Source organism: Solanum stenotomum, chromosome 4 (genome assembly GCF_019186545.1).
Source record: "Solanum stenotomum isolate F172 chromosome 4, ASM1918654v1, whole genome shotgun sequence".
NCBI classification, from domain to species: Eukaryota; Viridiplantae; Streptophyta; class Magnoliopsida; order Solanales; family Solanaceae; genus Solanum; species Solanum stenotomum.
Window position 1 is genome coordinate 55,407,994 of NC_064285.1, and position 20,827 is coordinate 55,428,820.

The following is a 20,827-nucleotide window of genomic DNA, read 5'->3' on the forward strand; positions in this document are numbered from 1 at the left end:
AACTCTGGACAAGAGTTCAGTCCAAAGCTCCACAAAAAGAACACCTCCCTTCAACTAATAAAAACTCTTTTTTTGACAAAGTTTATGCACTCTATATTTTTCTCTTGTATGTTGTGTGTAAAAACCAAATGAAGACCACCACTATTTATACTAGAAGAAGTCTTCCTAGCAATGAATAGGAAGATAATGGGGTAGTAAATAGTAAAGATAATGGCCTTAGGAGTTACATAGGTTACAAGGTATAATGGAGGAATTAAGAGTGAAATGAAATGAGGGGTATCCAATGCCATCAATGGCTAATTTGTCTAACGGATTGCTACTTAACTTATTGAAGAATTGGAATGAGCACTACCTCCAAAATAAGATGGAGTAATGCAGCAGTAAAGGAGTTCCAACGGCAGCAAATGAAATGCCACCTAATCGTTGGAAGGCAGCAACCAAAAGTAAGTAAAGGATAGCAAATTAATATTTCAAAGAACTAATATTAAAATGCTAACAAAAATCAACAATCCCCCACTCATTTTAATATTAACTAAGAGAGTATATCAGCTGAAGAAAGACTACTATGCATAATGAAGGTGCGCTCTGCATTGAACCTCCACTTAGTGAAACAATAACTTTTACTCCAGAGTCGTAGTGGTCTCAGACTTGAACTATGACTGCTTAAGGGAAATAAAATATCACTGATCACACATAATAATCAAGGTGTTGACATGAGCTTTATAGCCAACACGTTATGGCCTTGTGCTATCCCAGTTTCATGAGTGCATTTGAGAATAAGCCCAATTCTCATAGGAAGCGACCTACTTCCACACATCACATAGGTGAAATCTGTCGAGAGTGCTCCTGTAAGCTTAACACTCCACCCATATGGGCTACATATATTCATTAAGAGTTTTTATCAACTAAACCTTCACAAACTACAGGAAACAATGCACTCACATCATAGGGAGGGAATAAAAAGATAGTGCATTTTCACAACAAGTCATCATATGACTAGTTTTTCCCTTTGAACCTGGTTATAGGATCTCTAGTCCCCAGGTTGGGTTTCCTCATATATGACTCACGTATTTATAGGCTTTAATCCCATCCCCCTCGATGTGCTCCAAACCTTTTCTCTTGTTAAGGCCTTAGTAAGAAGATCTGCAAGATTATCACAAGATTTGACATAATCAACATTAGTGGTACCATTTGTCAAATATGATCTTACATTACTGTGTTTCCTCCTTATAGGTCTGGATTTACCGTTGTAATAACGGTTTTGAACTCTACCATTTGCAGCAGTGCTATCACAATGAATTAAAATAAGAGGAATTGGTTTTTCAAAATAAGGTATTTGAAACAATAAATCTCTTAACCAATTCGCTTCCTCACAAGCTGAAGCTAAAGCAATTAGTTCAGCCTCCATGGTAGAGTTAGCAATTATAGTTTGCTTTTTTTATCTCCAACAAATAGCACCACCACCCAAAGTAAAAACATAACCAGTGGTAGAACAGGAATCACCTGATAATGTGTTCCAATCTGCATCACAAAAGCCTTCAAGTACAACAAGATATTTTTTATAGAACAAACCACAATTTTTTGTTCCAATTAAATATCTCATAACTCTTGCTATAGCATGCCAATGTTCATTATCTAGCTTTCTTGTAAACCTGCCAAGTACTCCTACTGCATATGCAATATCATGCCTAGTACAATCAGTCACATATCTCAAACTTCTGATTATGCTAGCATAGTCCTTNATATCTCATAACTGTTGCTATAGCATGCCAATGTTCATTATCTGGCTTGCTTGTAAACCTGCCAAGTACTCCTACTGCATATGTAATATCATGCCTAGTACAATCAGTCACATATCTCAAACTTCTGATTATGCTAGCATAGTCCTTTTGATTTATTACGTCATTTTCACTTTCAACAGGAAATAAGTGAACACTTGAATCAAAAGGAGTAGCAACATGCTTGCAATCAAGAAAGTTATACTTTTTCAAAATTTTCTCAACATAATGTGACCGGTCAAGGACAATTCCATCACAAGTTCTTGTTGTTTTTATTCCAAGAATAAAATTTGCCTCACCAAGATCTTTCATATCAAAATGGCTTCTAAGAATATTTTTAGCTTCATCAATAACATTCATATTAGAGCCAAAGATCAATAAATCATCAACATATAGCCAAATAATCACATGTGAATTATTCCAAGACTTATGATATATGCATTTATTACACTCATTTGTTTTAAAATCATTTTCAATCATGCAGGAATCAAAATTTTCATGCCATTGCTTTGGTGCCTAATTTAAGCCATATAGGAACTTAGTAAGTTTACATACTTTGCTTTCTTCGCCTACTTCAACAAAACACTCGGGTTGATCCATATATATTTCCTCATTTAGGTCTCCATTTAAAAAAGCAGTTTTTACATCCATTTGATGAATTTGCAAATCAAAAATTGCAGCCATAACAATTAAAAGTCTTATGGATGTAATTATTGTTACCGGTGAAAAAGTATCAAAAAATTCTAGGTCTTCTAGTTGTTTAAAACCTTTTGCAACTAGCCTAGCCTTGTATTTATCAATAGATCCATCCAGTTTCAACTTTTTTCTTAAGACCCATTTGCAACCAATAGTTTTACAACCCGGTGGTAAATCAACTAACTTCCAAGTTTTATTAGAAATTAATGATTCCATTTCATCATTTACAGCCTCTTTCCAAAATATAGAATCATGTGAAGATAATGCTTCCTTCAAAGTGAGAGGGTCATCTCCAACATTAAACACATAAAAATCAGGACCAAAATCTTTTTCTACTCTAGCTCTTTTACTTCTTCTTAACTCAAAATCATTAGCTTCCTTATTTTTCAAAGTAGAAGTAGAAGAACTAGGTAGTGACAAAATATTTTGTTCAATCCTTTGACCCCCACTATTTTTAGAATCAAAAGGAAACTTATTTTCATGAAAAATAGTATCACCCGATTCTATCACAATATTATATTCAAGATTAAAAAATCTATAGGCTGTACTATTTGAAGCATAACTAAGAAAAACACAAGTAGTAACTTTCTTACCCAATTTTGTAACCTTGGGATCCATTAGCCTCACAAAGGCTAGACAACTCCAAACTCTTAGATATCCCAAACTTGGCTTGTAACCTTTCCACAATTCAAAAGGTGTCAATTTAGACTTTTTATGAGGCGCACGATTCAACACATAACAAGCAGTTAAAATAGCTGCACCCCAAAAATTTAAAGGTGCATGTGACTCAATAAGCATGACATTAGTCAATTCAACCAAATTTCTATATTTCCTTTCTGCTACACCATTAGATGAAGGAGAATAAGGAGGAGGAGTTGCATGAATTATTCCCAACGATCTAACAAAAGAATTAAACTCATTTGACTTATATTCACAACCTCTATCACTTCTAATTCTTTTTATTTTTCTTTCAAACTGATTTTCAACCTCATGGAGATAAGATTTAAAATTTTCAAAATCATCACTTTTATTTTTCATCAAGTAAACATATGTAAACTTAGAAAAATTATCAATGAAAGTGATAAAATACCTATTACCTCCACGAGTTAAAATTCTACCAAGTTTACAAATATCAGTATGTACTAATTCTAACAATTAAGTTTTTCTTTCAACTTGAAAATGAGGCCTTTTAGTGATTTTGGCTTTACTACAAGCCTCACACTTTTCAAAATTCTTTTTAACCATTGGGATTAATCCTAAACTACTCATGATTCCAACATAACGGTCATTAATATGACACAAACGAGCATGCCAAAAATTGGTAGAAGAAAGCATGTAAACAGAAGTAGAAGCTTTATTCATTTCAACATTCAGTTTGAGCATCCCATCATATGCATACCCCTTTCCCACAAAAATACCCTTCTTCACTATTACATATTGATTAGATTCAATAATCTATTTAAAGCCTGCTTTATTAAGAAGAAAACTAGACATCAAATTTTTCCTATTAGAAGGAGTATAAAGTACATCTTTCAAAGTTAATACCCTTCCAGAAGTAAAACACAATTCGACATCTCCCGTTCCAAGCACTTGAGTTGTGTGAGAATCACCAAGCATGATGGTTTTGGGCTTCTCAAAATGAGTATATTTTTTAAACCAATCTTTGTCATAACAGACATGATGGTTTGCACCAGAATCAACCCACCATCCATCAACACTCTCAACCATGTTTACGTCAGTAATCACCGCCACAAAAGGTTCTTCGGTAATGTTTGCCTGAGGGTTAGGACCACGCTTCCGGAATTTGCAAAATCGAGCAATATGCCCACTCTTCCCACAAACAAAGCATGGTCCCTTATCTTGAACTTGTTGATTTTGTGCTTGGTTATTTTCACCATTATTTTTCTTGGGGGGTCTACTATTATTTTTCTTAATTTTTTTTTTCTTAGGCTTCAAAGAAGTATTTTTGTGAGTTTCAAGAGTAGCATTATTTGAAGTAATTAAATTTACCTTCGTTGTGATGTTGCTCTCTTCTTTTTGTAAAAGTGCATCTTGGCCCCTTGCCTCTTCACCATCGTACTTTTTCACTTTCTCATGATGAGAAATAAGTTCATCATCATCCATGGAGTTGTCATCAACTTTATTAGTATTCTTCTCAGTTAACACATAAGAAACATTGAGAAGACTTATGTAGAAAAGTACTTTACCCTTCCATCTTTTGAAATGGTTACCATTGAACTGAAATGGCTTGTTAAGGTCTCCCATCTTGACATCCGCAGTTTTTTCAATTGTAGCCATTAGCGAATCTCCTTAAAATTTTTAGTGAAAAACTTACAAGATAACAAAAATACAAGATTACAATTGAAAATAATTATGAAGAAAATAAATCTCTTCAGGCAGAGGCGTGGTTATCTCACTCTCTTTAAGGAGATTCAAGCCCACTGCAGCAAATGTTTTCACCGGTCCAGCAGTAGTCCTTCTTGACTTGTCCCCTCCAGGATACAACATCCTAATCACAAAATATAACTCAACAACTCTGGACAAGAGTTGATTCCAAAGCTCCACAAAAAGAACACCTCCCTTCAACTAATAAGAGCTCTCTTTTTGACAAACTTTATGCACTCTATATTTTTCTCTTGTATGTTGTGTGTAACAAACCAAATGAAGACCACCACTATTTATACTCGAAGAAGTCTTCCTAGCAATGAATAGGAAGATAATGGGGTAGTAAATAGTGAAGATAATGGCCTTAGGAGTTACATAGGTTACAAGGTATAATGGAGGAATTAAGAGTGAAATGAAATGAGGGGTATCCAATGCCATCAATGGCTAATTTCTCTAACGGATTGCTGCTCAATTTATTGAAGAATTGGAATGAGCACTAACTCCAAAATAAGATGGAGTAATGCAGCAATAAAGGAGTTCCAACGGCAGAAAATGAAATGCCACGTAACCCTTAGAAGGCAGCAACCAAAAGTACTAAGTAAAGGATAGCAAATTAATATTACAAAGAATTAATATTAAAATGCTAACAAAAACCAACACAAAGAATAAAATACAAGTATTCAAAAAATCAAACAAGAGTAACGTATCACTTTTAATGTTTCTTCTTGTTCCTCCTATTCAAAAGAATAAAATACAAATATTAAAAAAATTAACAAGAGTTGCCCTTCTTCTCTTTGTACTTCGTGTAACTCTTTGAAGTATTAGTTTTTTTCATTGTAAAGCTTCACCTGAAACCTATATAGTTTTTTCATTTAATTAAGTTAAGTATTCAAAGTTAGAATTAATCAAAACAAAAATAACTAAATACAATCTAATAATCAGGAGAGAGAGAGAGAGAGAATGAGTTTGGGCCATTCGGGCTTTAGCTGCTGCTGCCCAGGAATATTGGGCCAGTTTTATTTCCCTTTTCAGTTTCTTTTGAAAACCTTCCGCTGGTTTGGGCCTCTTTTCAGTTGTACTAGATGACAACCAAGAAGAAGCTCGTTTGTTGTTGATGATCATATAATTTGACCGATATGTCATATGATAGTTGTTATTTTTCAGTTTGGCAGACGGTTTTATTGCTACTCATCCACATTTCCATCTGAATATAATAGATGTTAAGTTTGTCAAGCAACCTGCAGTAGAGTCAAGTTACTCATTTATGTGAAATAAAAACATGCTAATGTGATTGAACATTACTTCTTTGCAGCGGAGGTCAGCCCCAAAGGTGTTGTGATATACAATGTTCTGAAGAGAAAAGGTAGCATGTTGTCGAAATTTCATCTTAAAGTAGTGCCAATGGTGTAGAGGTATTGGGAATGATACTTGCAGCAACGACATTATGAGGTGATGGAAGAGGAAGAGGTCGTGAAACTGATAATCTATATTTCTTTAAGCAATTAAGAAACGACAACAATTCGTCAAATAGTGGATATTTTCTTCCATGTGCTCGGTACATGTAGCACCTCTGCTTTTGTTCTTGTCCAAGCCTTCAATCTAAATAAGTTTGAAGGGATAACAAAATCAGCTTAAGTACAGGCAGAACAATCCAAGAAGTTGTGCGTACTCTTTCTAGGAAAAACATAACAAAATTAGATATTACCTCAACATTGCTCTCAACATTTTCGAGTAAATCTAGAATAAAGCCTGTAGATTTGATGGGGAAACGTCTTCGATTATTTGAACGGTGGGTCTTCTAGATATCTAACGGTATCTCTGTAAGTGCATGGGCCATCCCTCGTGTATTCTGTAAGTAGATTACACACTTGGGTGCAAGGCAGTAGGGTATCTTGCTAAGTTCAAACTGAAATTCCCTCTGTCTCCAACAAAAAATTAATCATATATCTTCTCAAGACAATTTTTGAACTTGCAAATAAGCATTCTCGGATTTGCCAGCTAATGCGAAAACACAAACCAAACTCGAATTATATTCTAAGATATAGTACAATGGATAAAGTAAAGTCCAGTAACTCCAATTTGCAAATATCAATAGATTATAGGTTGATAATTGTATTCAAATAAAATTAAGTTCCTTCAAATAATTTACCTATAGTAATCAAATAGTTTCTGCATAAGTGAAAACTTGTAAGGCTACTCAAATTTGTAGTCTTACCATGGCGTTCAGTGATTGGCTGATTGCTACTACTATTCTCCTAATTCGGATCCTTTGTATTGAACTATATTACCTCACATTACGATTTGGCTAGGAAACACTATTTTTATTTTGACAGAGAAGCGATGATTTCTTCAATACTATGTGTAGGAATACATGCACACACAGTACATTCAAGACATTAGAACACATTGCATTTTAAGAAAAATAATGCCAGAATTACCTATTAGGAATGAAGCCATATCATGTTCAATTTCTGCAGAAGAGGAGCAGATCATTTGAGGTTGAAAGTGTGCTCTTGTTGAAAGTTGACTCTGTGCCATGAGTTTTGGTGGATAAATAGGGATGACGGCCAAGAGAAAGCCTAACATGCATCACTTCTATTTGATGTGCCTTCTTCAAGAACAACGTTAATATGCATGTAAGTTAAGAATTTGAGTTGTCCTTTTAGAGAAGTTGCAGAGAGAGTAATCCATCTGAAGTGGAGAAGAATTAAATAATAATGAGTACATGTGGGGGAAAAGTAAAGTAACTGTTTGGTTTTTACTTGAAAATGGATAATAAAGATTGTAGTGGTTAACAAAAACAAACAGATTTCAGGACGAATGAAGACTTCAACATGAAGAGGAAACGACCTCATTCACACATTGTCTAATTAAATAGTCAATACAGCTCAAGTAACTTTTCGTTGTTTTGTATTATCATTCTCCACTTCTCTTAACTCTCTAAAGCAAATAACTTTTCGTTGTTTTGTATTATCATTATCCACTTCTTCTAACTCTCTAAAGCGAATAAATTGAACATGACGAAGAAAATTCAGTCCGAAATCTAAGGGTGAGGAGTAATTTAAATGAACTGGACAGAAAAACAGAAATTCAGTCTAACATTTGAGGGTGAGGGGTACTTTAAATACTATTGATGAATTCTATTTCAATAATAATTATAATGGAAACCCCTTTTGGATAAGATCACCAATAGGATCTCGTCATGGACAGCAAAGAACTTATCATATGCAGGAAGAATGCAACTGATTCAGACTGTAACATTTGGGATCCAGGCTTATTGGGCTCAACTTTTCATACTTCCAGCAAATGTGGTGAAGTTAATTGAAGCTCATTGTAGAATTTACCTATGGTCAGGAAATAATACCATCACATGGAAAGAATTAGTATCTTGGGAGAAGGTTTGCGCTGCAAAAAGTGTGGGTTGTCTTAAAATCAGTAGCATACTTCTCTGGAATAAGGTTGCAATCATGAAGAATTATTGGGACTTGGAGCATAAGGAAGAAAAAATGTGGATTAGATGGGTCCATACCTACTATATAAAGGAGCAACATGTGAGCAATATACAAGTGCCAAAGCAAGCGTGTTGGATGATTAGGAAAATAATTGAAGCAAGGGCATTTGATGCACAAACACAATCATATGATACTTGTTAGGGAACCCTAAGGAAGTTATATTATCAGTTACTTGGTGACAAACTTAAGGTGTCATGGAAATGCTTTATGTATATGAACCTAGCATGGCCAAAGGCTCAATTCACTACCTGGCTGCAGCTACAGGGGAAACTGTTGACAGTAGATATGTTACAAAATGTCACGACCCAATTTCTCAAGTCATGATGGCACCTACTATAGCCCACCAGTAGGTAAGACAACCCGTAACCCGGAACAACAAGTAATGGGTTTGAGGGTAGAAACTAAACAAGAGTAGACAAATAACAATGTAAACAGGCGGAAGCAAACCAAAAACAAAAATACAAATAAAGATCCCTCCCAGAACCTGGAAGTCACTAGTACAGAGCTACTAACAAAATGAGTACAAATCCCAAAAGTGGACAATAGAGACTGGACTGTCTCGAAAGGAAAAAGACAAGTCTATATATACAGATGGAGACTGAAATAGTACAAAATGCCGTGTGCTCACCCCCGTCTCCGATCAGACTGCTCCAAGCTCGATCAACGCTGGCTACTAGTGCCCGGACCTGCATCACGAAACAGATGCAGAGCGTAGCATGAGTACCAAAACAACAGGTACCCAGTAGGTATCATAGGCCGACTGAACTTGAAAAGTAAAGGCAATATGAAAAGAAGAAATACGCAAATCGAGGTCAAGAACAAAAATCTAACTAACAAAGGAATGCACACGAGTGTACAAAGAACTAACTAAAGTAATCTATAAGCTAACTACACCTAACTGGACCCCATAAGCCCAGAAGGTACACTCGTGCGCAAGTTAAATAAAAATCTGAACGGACCCCCATAAGCCCGACGAGTACACAGAATAACTATAACTAAAGAGAATTGCATAAAAGAACCCAAGAACGAAGAACATCGAACCAGAACCACAACCCAAATTAGTAGAATCTGACAGTACGGAGGCCGGACCTCGAACCGAATGCTCACCAGAAGTACCCAAGTAACCAATCACAAGTTACAAGTATAAGAGGCCGGAACTCTAACCGGATGCTCTATATAAGTATTCGGGCAATAGAGGTTGGAACTCTAACCGGATGCTCTATATAAGTATCTGGGCAATAGAGGCCGGAACTCTAACCGGATGCTCTATATAAGTATCTGGGCAAATAGAGGCTGGAACTCTAACTGGATGCTCTATAAATGTTTCACTGTAGCTGCTGAAAGAGTCCCAATCGATCTATTCTCATAAATGTCCGTGAATCTCCGTCCACACCTAGCCAATCAATGAAAGTCCTTGGAACCGAATCGAAAATCAAATTCAAATCGCGAAGCAGAACTAGTGTCGCTGAAGTAACTCTTAAAGCTGTAACATCGGGGAAATAAGGATAACTATCATCAGAGCAAACGTATCGCCTAGCTAAGGCCAAAACTATCAGGCTCAAGTCTGCTACACCAGTCTATAGGGATCTAAGTCGGTCGAGTGACATCGGGACAAAACTAAGGCCTATCGGATCCGAATCATGTATTTCTAAGGCAAGCCCTAGTCAAACCTAAACTAAGATCCAACATGCTTCAAATAAACAGTAATTAAGCATGCAAGCACTTCACATAGCGAGGAGGGTCAATTAATAACACAAAACATGCTCACACTTACCCGATAATTCTCGAAATAGGCCGGAAACATGATTTCCAAACACCTATGAATGATTCAATCACTACCAACCCAAATCCCAACTAATCAACATGAATTCACACTCTCAAGCTCAATCTAAGATAGGGAAACTGTAGCCTACCTGTAGGCCGATCACACGCGCTCCAAAATCACTCCTTCAGAGCTTTCCCTTTCCGAACTGTCTCAAAATGCTGCCCCGCTATCAAAAATAAAGTCACAACGTTAATACGGTCGTTTAGACACCAAAATCACAAAAAACGGAGACGGGTCAATTTTGGAGTCAAAACGGGAATCATGGGACCCGCGCAGGAAATTCTGAAATTAACCCGCGCAGGATACAATTCGGGGCTCGGGAACAACACAATATCAACATGTAACTAAAACCCAATTTTTTCTCAAAAATTAGAAATGGGACAACAGTTGAATCAGTGTATTTACCAAAAACTGAAGGTCTACAGTGAAATGCAACAACACCACGACGTTCTTCTCGAAAAACCACTCAAGATAGCCTCAAATATCACTGAAATTGGACCTAGAAAGGCTGAGAAAACAAGTCTCAAAATCTTCCAAAATCAAGCTCACAAAAAGGGTGTGGCAGCAGGTATTTTACCAAAATTACCTCAAACGGAGACTCCAAATCACTATCCGAGATCACCAACGCGTTGTCCTCGAAAAATCTCATAACTTTACCTTTTGAATCGCCCCAATCGGTTGAGAGATGAGAGAGTTATGAGGGTTTGAAGTTTTGGAAAATTGGCTAATATATCTGCAATAAATAGCAGATTTTCTGCAACTTTTTCAAAAACTAAAAACTCCGACGGGGTGCTTCGAACTCGTTCGGAACCCCGTGCACGCAAACGAGATATGAAACCATACCAAATTCAAAATTCTGGACTCAACGGCGCAGTCAAAATTTCCATCAAAGGTCATCTCAATAAAAAGTGGGTCCCACTTCCAAAAGTCATTTTAAGTCAAAACCCACAAAAGGGCTCGAAAAGATATCGAAAACCTCCAGACACAAAAGAAGGGTCAATCTAGACCAAACTCGACATTCTAGAGCTAACCGCGCTGACGGAATTCTCATCCGAGCGCGTTTACTCAGAATGTTGACCAAAGTCAAACTTAGGCTTAAACTTAAAGTTAAAACGCCTAATCGCATCGACTCACACTGAAAAACTCGAGAGTCATGACGACCTTGCTACTAGCCTAAAATGACCCTTCCGGAGCTGATGAAATCGTTAGAATTGGATTCCGATGTCATCTTCTTGAACTTTTGATCGAAAATGATTGTTAAAGGTTCATAAGCTCCAAAACACAAAAACTCGCATCAAGACCAAACGAACGACCAGGTGACCGAACTGTCAGTCCCAGCAAGTCATAAATGACTTGGGGTCGCTATAGGAATGCTCTAAATGACACACAGAAGGCAAGACATAGAAATGACCATGAGGGTTATTACAATATCCACTACTAAAAAGGACTTTCGTCCGCGAAAGAAAGGATCAAGAAGTACCTGAAGGCTCAAACAAGCCTGGAAATTGCTCTCGCATCTCCTGCTCGGTCTCTCAGGTAGCCTCCTCGACTGGACGATGCCTCAAATGGACCTTAACAACAGGAATGGCTCTCGAGCGCAATCTCCTCACATCGCTAGCTAGAATGGCAATTGGCTCCTCTACAAATGTCAAACGATCATCCAACTCGACTGCATCATACTGGAGCACATGAGACTCATCAGGAACATACCGCCGCAGCATCAAAACATGAAACACTGGGTGGATGGCTGAAAATGCTGGAGGTAGGGCCAACTCATAAGCAACCTCTCCAACTGTCCGGAGTATCTCAAAAGGCCCAATGTACCTGGGGCTAAGCTTGCCACGCCTCCCAAACCTCATCACGCCCTTCATGGGCGACACACGGAGGAATACCCGGTCACCAACAGAGAATCTCAAAGGTCGACGCATCTGATCCGCATAACTCTGGTGCCTACTCTGAGCCGTCCTGAGCTTATCCTAGATCACCCTCACCTGATCCAGGGCCTCCTAAAGCAAATCTGTACCATGCGGCCTAGGCTCTCTAGACTCAAACCAACCAACTGGAGAGCGACAACGCCTACCATATAAGGCCTCAAACGGGGCCATCTGAATACTAGAGTGGTAGCTGTTGTTGTACGCAAACTCCGCCAAAGGCAAGAACTGGTCCCACTAACCTCCAAAATCCATAACACAGGCCCGCAACATATCCTCAAGAACCTGAATAGTACACTCTGACTGACCATCCGTCTGTGGGTGAAATGATGTGCTAAGGTGGACACGGGTTCCCAACTCCTCCTGAAAATCCCTCAAAAAGCTGGAAGTGAACTGTGAACCCCAATCTGAAATGATAGAAATAGGCACACCATGAAGACGAACTACCTCCCGAATATAGATACGAGCCAACCTCTCAGCACTGAAGGTAGTATGAACAGGAAGGAAGTGTGCTGACTTGGTCAATCGATCCACGATGACCCAAATGTTGTCAACACCTCTAGAAGTCCGAGGCAACCCCACAAAGAAGTCCATAGTGATACGCTCCCACTTCCACTCCGGAATGGGTAATCTCTGGAACTCGTCACCAGGCCTCAAATGCTCGGCCTTTACCTGCTGGCAGCACAAGAAACAGGAAACAAAGTCAACAATATCTCTCTTCATGCCACTCCACCAGTAATGCTACCTCAAATCACGATACATCTTCGTTGTGCCTGGATGGATAGAGTATCTAGACTCATGGGCCTCAGAAAGTATCAACTGTATCAAATCTCCAACTCTCGGAACACAGATGCGGCCGGCGAATTTCAACACTCCATCAAGATCTAAGGTAGCCTGACCACCATCACCCGCTAACACTCGATCTCTAAGGGCCACCAAGGTATCATCCTCAAACTGGCAACCACGGATCCTATCAATCAAAGAAGACTGAACTCCCATAAAGGCCAAGACGCGTCTAGAATCTGAGATATCCAACCGAACCATGTTATTAGCTAAGGACTGAATGTCCAAAGCTAAGGGTCGCTCCTCAACAGATAAGAAGGCTAGACTACCCATACTCACTACCTTTTGGCTCAAGGCGTCCGCTACCTCATTCGCCTTGCCCGGATGATAGAGAATAGAGAGGTCGTAGTCCTTCAGGAGCTCAATCCAACAACGCTACCTTGAATTAAGGTCCCTCTGGCTCATGATGTACTAAAGACTCCTATGATCGGTATAGATCTCACATCGAACTCCTTACAAGTAGTGCCTCCAAATCTTAAGCGCGAAAACTACCGCCGCCAACTCCAAGTCATGAGTGGGGTTGTTGCGCTCATGGATCTTAAGCTGCCTCGATGCATAAATAATAACCCGACCCTGCTGCATCAATACACAACCCAAACCAACGCCGGATGCATCACAATAAACTGTGAAGCCCTCCCCCTCAACTAGAAGAGTCAATATAGGAGCGGTGGTCAATAACTCCTTGAGCCTCAAAAAGCTCGCCTCACACTCCTCTGACCAAACAAAGGGAATATCAACACGAGTTAATCGAGTCAACGGGGCTGCAATAGTAGAAAAGCCCTCAACAAAGCATATGTAGTAGCCTGCTAGTCCGACGAAGCTCCGAATCTCAGTAACTGAAGTGAACATGTGCCAATCACGAATAGCCTCAATCTTCGGCGGATCAACCCTAATACCCTCCTTGGCCACCACGTGCCCCAAGAAGGCTATAGACTCAAGCCAAAACTCGCACTTTGAGAACTTGGCATAAAGCCGCTGATCTCTCAAAGTCTGGAGCACTATCCTCAAATGCTGCTCATGCTCACTCCGGCTCCGCGAGTATACCAATATGTCATCAATGAAGACGATAACAAATAAATCAAGGTATGGCCTGAACACACGTGTCATCAAGTCCATGAAGGCAGCAGGGGCATTAGTCAAGCCAAAAGACATCACAAGGAACTCATAGTGGCCGTAGCGGGTCCTAAATGCAATCTTAGGGATGTCCGCTGCCCTAATCCTCAGCTGATGGTACCCGAACCTCAAATCAATCTTAGAAAACACGGCAGCACCCTGAAGCTGATCAAACAAATCATCAATACGAGGCATGGGGTACCGGTTCTTCATCGTCACCTTGTTCAGCTGCCTGTAGTCAATACACATCCTCATAGTCCCGTCCTTCTTCTTCACAAACAGAACAGGAGCACCCCAAGGCGACACACTCAGACGGATAAACCCCTTACCTAAGAGAACCTCTAACTGAACACTGAGCTCCCTGAGCTCTGCAGGAGCCATCCAATAAGGCGGAATAGAAATAGGACGGGTGTCGGGCTCCAAATCTATGGCAAAATCAATGTCACGATCTGGAGGTAGGCCAGGTAGGTCTGTAGGGAACACATCTGCAAACTCTCTAACCACAGGAACTGAGTCAACTGAAGAGTCATCTCTACTCACATCTCGCACATAAGCCAAATAAGCTAAATACCCAGAAGCAACCAACCATCTAGCCCGCATAAAAGAGATGATCCCTGTCGGTGTGTGACTATAAGCACCCTGCCACAACACTGGGGAAATGCCAGGCATGGCTAAAGTAACGGTCTTGGCGTAGCAATCCAAGACCGCATGGTAGGGGGATAACCAGTCCATGTCTAAAATCACATCAAAATCAAACATATCTAGCAGAATAAGATCAACTCTAGTATCACAACCCTAGATAGTCACTAAGCAAGATCGTAATATCTGATCCACTACTAAGGACTCACCCACCGGGGTCGAAACATGAACTGGCTCTGCCAAAAACTTACACCTCATACCCAATCGGGGAGCAAAATAAATAGATACATACGAGAATGTGGACCCGGGATCAAATAATACTGTAGTAGGCTGATGGCATAATAAAAGCGTACCTGTGATTAGGGGTGTACAAGTCAAACCGTAAAGTCAAACCAAACCGACGAACCAAATCAAACCGAAAAAAAAACCGACTTGTGGTTTGGTTTGGTTGGTTTGGCGGTTGAAAAAAAAAACTGACCACTCTTGGTTTGGTTTGGTATTAAATGAAAAAAAGTCAAACCGAACCCAAACCAAACCGATATAATATATATATATATATATATATATATATATATATATATAAAGTTTTATTTTATTTATAGATAAAAAAATATTATTTATAATCTACTTTGTTAATATAATTTTCAGTGTTTATATATTTTATTTCAAATTTGGGATTGTAAAATTTTGTAAATATTATATATATAATTTTATGTTATTTATAGATAAAAAATATTATTTATAATCTATTTGTTAATATATTTTTAGTTAGTTCATAGTTTTCAATGTTTATATATTTTATTTCAAATTTGGGCTTGTAAAATTTTGTAAATATTATATATATATAATTTTATTTTATTTATAGATAAAAAAAATATTACTTATAATCTACTTTGTTAATATATTTTTAGTTAATTTATAGCTTTCAATGTTTATATATTTTATTTCAAATTTGGGGTTGTAAAATTTTGTAAATATTATATATATAATTTTATTTTATTTATAGGTAAAAAATGTTATTTATAATCTACTTTGTTAATATATTTTTAGTTAGTTTATAGTTTTTAATGTTTATATATTTTATTTCAAATTTGGGCTTGTAAAATTTTGTAAATATTATATATATAATTTTATTTTATTTATAGATAAAAAAATATTACTTATAATCTACTTTGTTAATATATTTTTAGTTACTTTATAGTTTTCAATGTTTATATATTTTATTTCAAATTTGGCCTTGCAAAATTTGTAAATATTTTATTTTGTATTAAGATCCGAAGTTACAATTATATTGTTATAGTTTTTCAAATTCGAAGTTAACTATTTGCTTTGTAAATATTTTGTTTTGTATTCAGTTTGACTGTATCCTTTAATCTTATTAATTTAACATAATGAACGTTGATATTTCAAAAAAAAATATTTTGTACTCATGTGAATTTTACCGTCTTTATGAAAATTTCTATTAATTTAATATTTCTTAAGTTTTTCTTATCACACAGGTAGGTGAAAATATATTTGATCACTTTTTCTAACACCGTTAAGTTGTAAAAAACCGAAAAAACCAAAAAATATTGAAAGAACCGACTAAAACCGAAATCAAAAAAACCGACTTTGCGTGGTTTGATTTGGTATTTAGATTTAATAAACCGACATAATTGGTTTAGGTTTTTTTTAATGAAAAATCAAACTAAACCGACCTATGTACACCCCTACCTGTGATAACATCGTCAGATGCCTCAGCCTTCGCCCTCGCCGGGGCTGCGTAGAAATGGCCCTGAGCATCTCTGTCCGATGCATCTGATCTACCACCTAACCTGTCTCCCCGAGCTCTGGTACCCTGTTGGCTGTCCCGACGACCCTGGTCCTGACCACCACCTCTAGCTAGAGGGGGCACTGCTGAAACTGGTCTAGGTGCAAGGGGAGCTGGTACAATCGCTCCTCGCCCTCGCCGGGGGCACTCTCTGGACCAATGGTCAAGCTCACCGCAATCAAAACACCCTGAATCTGAACGCCCTGAAGTAACTCGACCGCGATAGGAAGGGAGGGAATCTGATCCCCTCGAACTCTGGCCCGTACTAGGACCACCCTGGTGATGCTGGCCTCCCTCAAAAGCAGGTAATGCCGCCTGAACAGGACGACTGGACTGACCCTGCTGGAACCTCTGGCGGGGCCTATCATAGGAGTCTCTCCCTCTAGTCTGGGACCCGCTGTAGCTGCCCTGGTAGCGTGCCCTCTTATCGCTGCCCCCTTGGGCCTCGCGATGAATATGCTCCATGGATCGGGCATGGTCGACCACACCAAGAAATGAACGGCCAGCATAAACCAAATGCTCTGTGTCGACCCTCAAACGGTACCGCAACCCACGTACAAAACAACGAACTCTCTCCTCTTCCGTGGGTAGGATCATGGTAGCATGTTGAGATAACTCATGGAACCTCGTCTCGTACTCTGAGACGGTCATAGGGCCATGCTCCAATCTGGAGAACTGATCACGAAGCCTATCCCTGACACTCCGTGGAATGAACCGAGCCAAGAAAGCCTCTAAAAACTCACTCCAAGATACATGAGGCGATCTAGCTAGCCTGGACTCTCGATACGAGCGCTACCACTGCCTGGCTTGCCCACAAAACTGATGAGTGGTGAAGTCGGCTCCTCTCGACTCCAAGAGGCCTAATGACTGTAGCTGCTCCTAACAAGTGAGCTAGAACTCGTAGGCATCCTCCCCCATCGCCCCTGAGAATATCGGGGGTGCCAACCTCTGGAATACCCCGAGCATCTTCTGCTCGCGCAGTGGCATCTCCCCGTCCTTTAAGTCTGACACGACAGCCACATGAACTGGTGGCGGCTGAACCTCTGGTGCCGCTGCGGCAGACTGACCCTGCAGCACTAGAGCTGGTGCTGCGGGGACTGGTACTGGTGCCTGTCGTATCTCCCCAATAGCTGCTAGTATCTGAGTCAGCAGAACATGAAGATCAGGAGCTGCAGCTGCAGCTGGTGCAGGTGGTGGCTGGGCTGGCCCCGGCCCCACCGGCTGTGTAGGTACATATGCTGCCTGAGGCTCCTCCTCCGTATCTTGAGCTAGTGCTACGGCCCTAGCTCGACATTAGGGGTCGGCGTCTACCCCAAGCTGAGGCTCTGCCTGCAGACCCGGGTGCGCCACCCCTGGCCGCGCCACCTGGCGAGCAAGCCATCCTGCGAAAGAGTAAAACAAGTGAGATTTCCAAAAACCAATAAGACACACGCTGCACGAAAGCGAAACAAAAGAGGAAATTTTCCTAAGGACATCCTGTAGCCTCCCGAAAATAAGTTACGGACGTCTCCGTACCGATCCGCTGGACTCTACTAGACGTTAGCTTTGTACAAGTGAGACCGATAAACCTAGGGCTCTGATACCAACTTGTCACGACCCAATTTCTCAAGTCATGATGGCACCTACTATAACCCACCAGTAGGTAAGCCAACCCGTAACCCGGAACAACAAGTAATGGGTCTGAGGGTAGAAACTAAACAAGAGTAGACAAATAACAATGTAAACAGGCGGAAGCAAACCAAAAACAAAAATACAAATAAAGATCCCTCCCAGAACCTGGAAGTCACTAGTACATAGCTACTAACAAAATGAGTACAAATCCCAAAAGTGGACAATAGAGACTGGACTGTCTCGAAAGGAAAAAGACAAGTCTATATATACAGATGGAGACTGAAATAGTACAAAATGTCGTGTGCTCACCCCCGTCTCCGATCAGACTGCTCCAAGCTCGATCAACGCTGGCTACTAGTGCCCGGACCTGTATCACGAAACAGATGCAGAGCGTAGCATGAGTACCAAAACAACAGGTACCCAGTAGGCATCATAGGCCGACTGAACTTGAAAAGTAAAGGCAATATGAAAATAAGAAATACACAAATCGAGGTCAAGAACAAAAATCTAACTAACAAAGGAATGCACACGAGTGTACAAAGAACTAACTAAAGTAATCTATAAGCTAACTACACCTAACTGGACCCCATAAGCCCAGAAGGTACACTCGTGCGCAAGTTAAATAAAAACCCGAACGGACCCCCATAAGCCCGACGAGTACACAGAATAACTATAACCAAAGAGAATTGCATAAAAGAACCTAAGAACGAAGAACATCGAACCAGAACCTCAACCCAAATTAGTAGAATCTGACAGTACGGAGGCCGGACCTCGAACCGGATGCTCACCAGAAGTACCCAAGTAACCAATCACAAGTAACAAGTATAAGAGGCCGAAACTCTAACCGGATGCTCTATATAAGTATTCGGGCAATAGAGGTCGGAACTCTAACCGGATGCTCTATATAAGTATCTGGGCAATAGAGGCCGGAACTCTAACCGGATGCTCTATATAAGTATCTGGGCAAATAGAGGCTGGAACTCTAACCGGATGCTCTATAAATGTGTCACTGTAGCTGCTGAAAGAGTCCCAATCGATCTATTCTCATAAATGTCCGTGAATCGCCGTCCACACCTAGCCAATCAATGAAAGTCTTTGGAACCGAATCGAAAATCAAATTCAAATCGCGAAGCAGAACTAGTGTCGCCGAAGTAACTCTTGAAGCTGTAACATCGGGGAAATAAGGATAACTATCATCAGAGCAAACGTATCGCCTAGCTAAGGCCCAAACTATCAGGCTCAAGTCTGCTACACCAGTCTATAGGGATCTAAGTCGGTCGAGCGACGTCGGGACAAAACTAAGACCTATCGAATCCGAATCATGTATTTCTAAGGCAAGCCCTAGTCAAACCTAAACTAAGGCCCAACATGCTTCAAATAAACAGTAATTAAGCATGCAAGCACTTCACATAGCAAGGAGGGTCAATTAATAACACAAAGCATGCTCACAGTTACCCGATAATTCTCGAAATAGGCCGAAAACATGATTTCCAAACACCTATGCATGATTCAATCACTACCAACCCAAATCCCAACTAATCAACATGCATTCACACTCTCAAGCTCAATCTAAGAGAGGGAAACCGTAGCCTACCTGTAGGCCGATCACACGCGCTCCAAAATCACTCCTTCGGAGCTTTCCCTTTCCGAACGGTCTCGAAACGCTGCCCCGCTATCAAAAATAGAGTCACAACGTTAATACGGTCGTTTAGAGACCAAAATCACAACAAACGGAGACGGGTCAATTTTGTAGTCAAAATGGGAATAGTGGGACCCGCGCAGGAAATTCCAAAATTAACCCCAAAAGTGGGTCCTAACCAGTTCCCCCAGATCATGTCCCAAAATGGGATACAATTCGGGGCTCGGGAACAACACAATATCAGCATGTAACTAAAACCCAAATTTTCTCAAAAATTAGAAATGGGACAGCAGTTGAATCAGTGTATTTACCAAAAACTGAAGGTCTACAGTGAAATGCGACAACACCACAACGTTCTCCTCAAAAAACCACTCAAGATAGCCTCAAAAATCACTGAAATCGGACCTAGAAAGGCTAAGAAAACAAGTCTCAAAATCTTCCAAAATCAAGCTCACAAAAAGGGTGTGGCAGCAGGTATTTTACCAAAATTACCTCAAACAGAGACTCCAAATCACTATCTGAGATCACCAACGCGTTGTCCTCGAAAAATCTCATAACTTTGCCTTTTGAATCGTCCCAATCGATTGAGAGATGAGAGAGTTATAAGGGTTTGAAGTTTTGGAAAATTGGCTGATATATCTGCAATAAATAGCAGATTTTCTGCAACTTTTTCAAAAACTAAAAACTCTGACGGGGTGCTCCGAACTCGTTCGAAACCCCGTGCACGCAAACGAGATATGCAACCATACCAAGTTCGACATTCTGGACTCAACGGTGCAGTCAAAATTTCCATCAAAGGTCATCTCAATAAAAAGTGGGTCCCACTTCCAAAAACCATTTTAAGTCAAAACCCATAAAAGGGCTCGGAAAGATATCGAAAACCTCCAGACACAAAAGAAGGGTCAATCTAGACCAAACTCGACATTCCAGAGCTAACCACGCTGACGGAATTCTCATCCGAGCGCGTTTACTCAGAATGTTGACCAAAGTCAAACTTAGGCTTAAACTTAAAGTTAAAACGCCTAATCGCACCGACTCACACTGA

At 39.8% G+C, this 20,827-nt stretch overlaps 1 pseudogene; it reads right to left on the reverse strand.

Annotated features, from left to right (window-relative positions):
* Positions 1–11,665: 11,665 nt before the first annotated feature.
* On the reverse strand, positions 11,666–20,585 carry LOC125861763 (uncharacterized; annotated as a pseudogene).
* Positions 20,586–20,827: the final 242 nt, after the last annotated feature.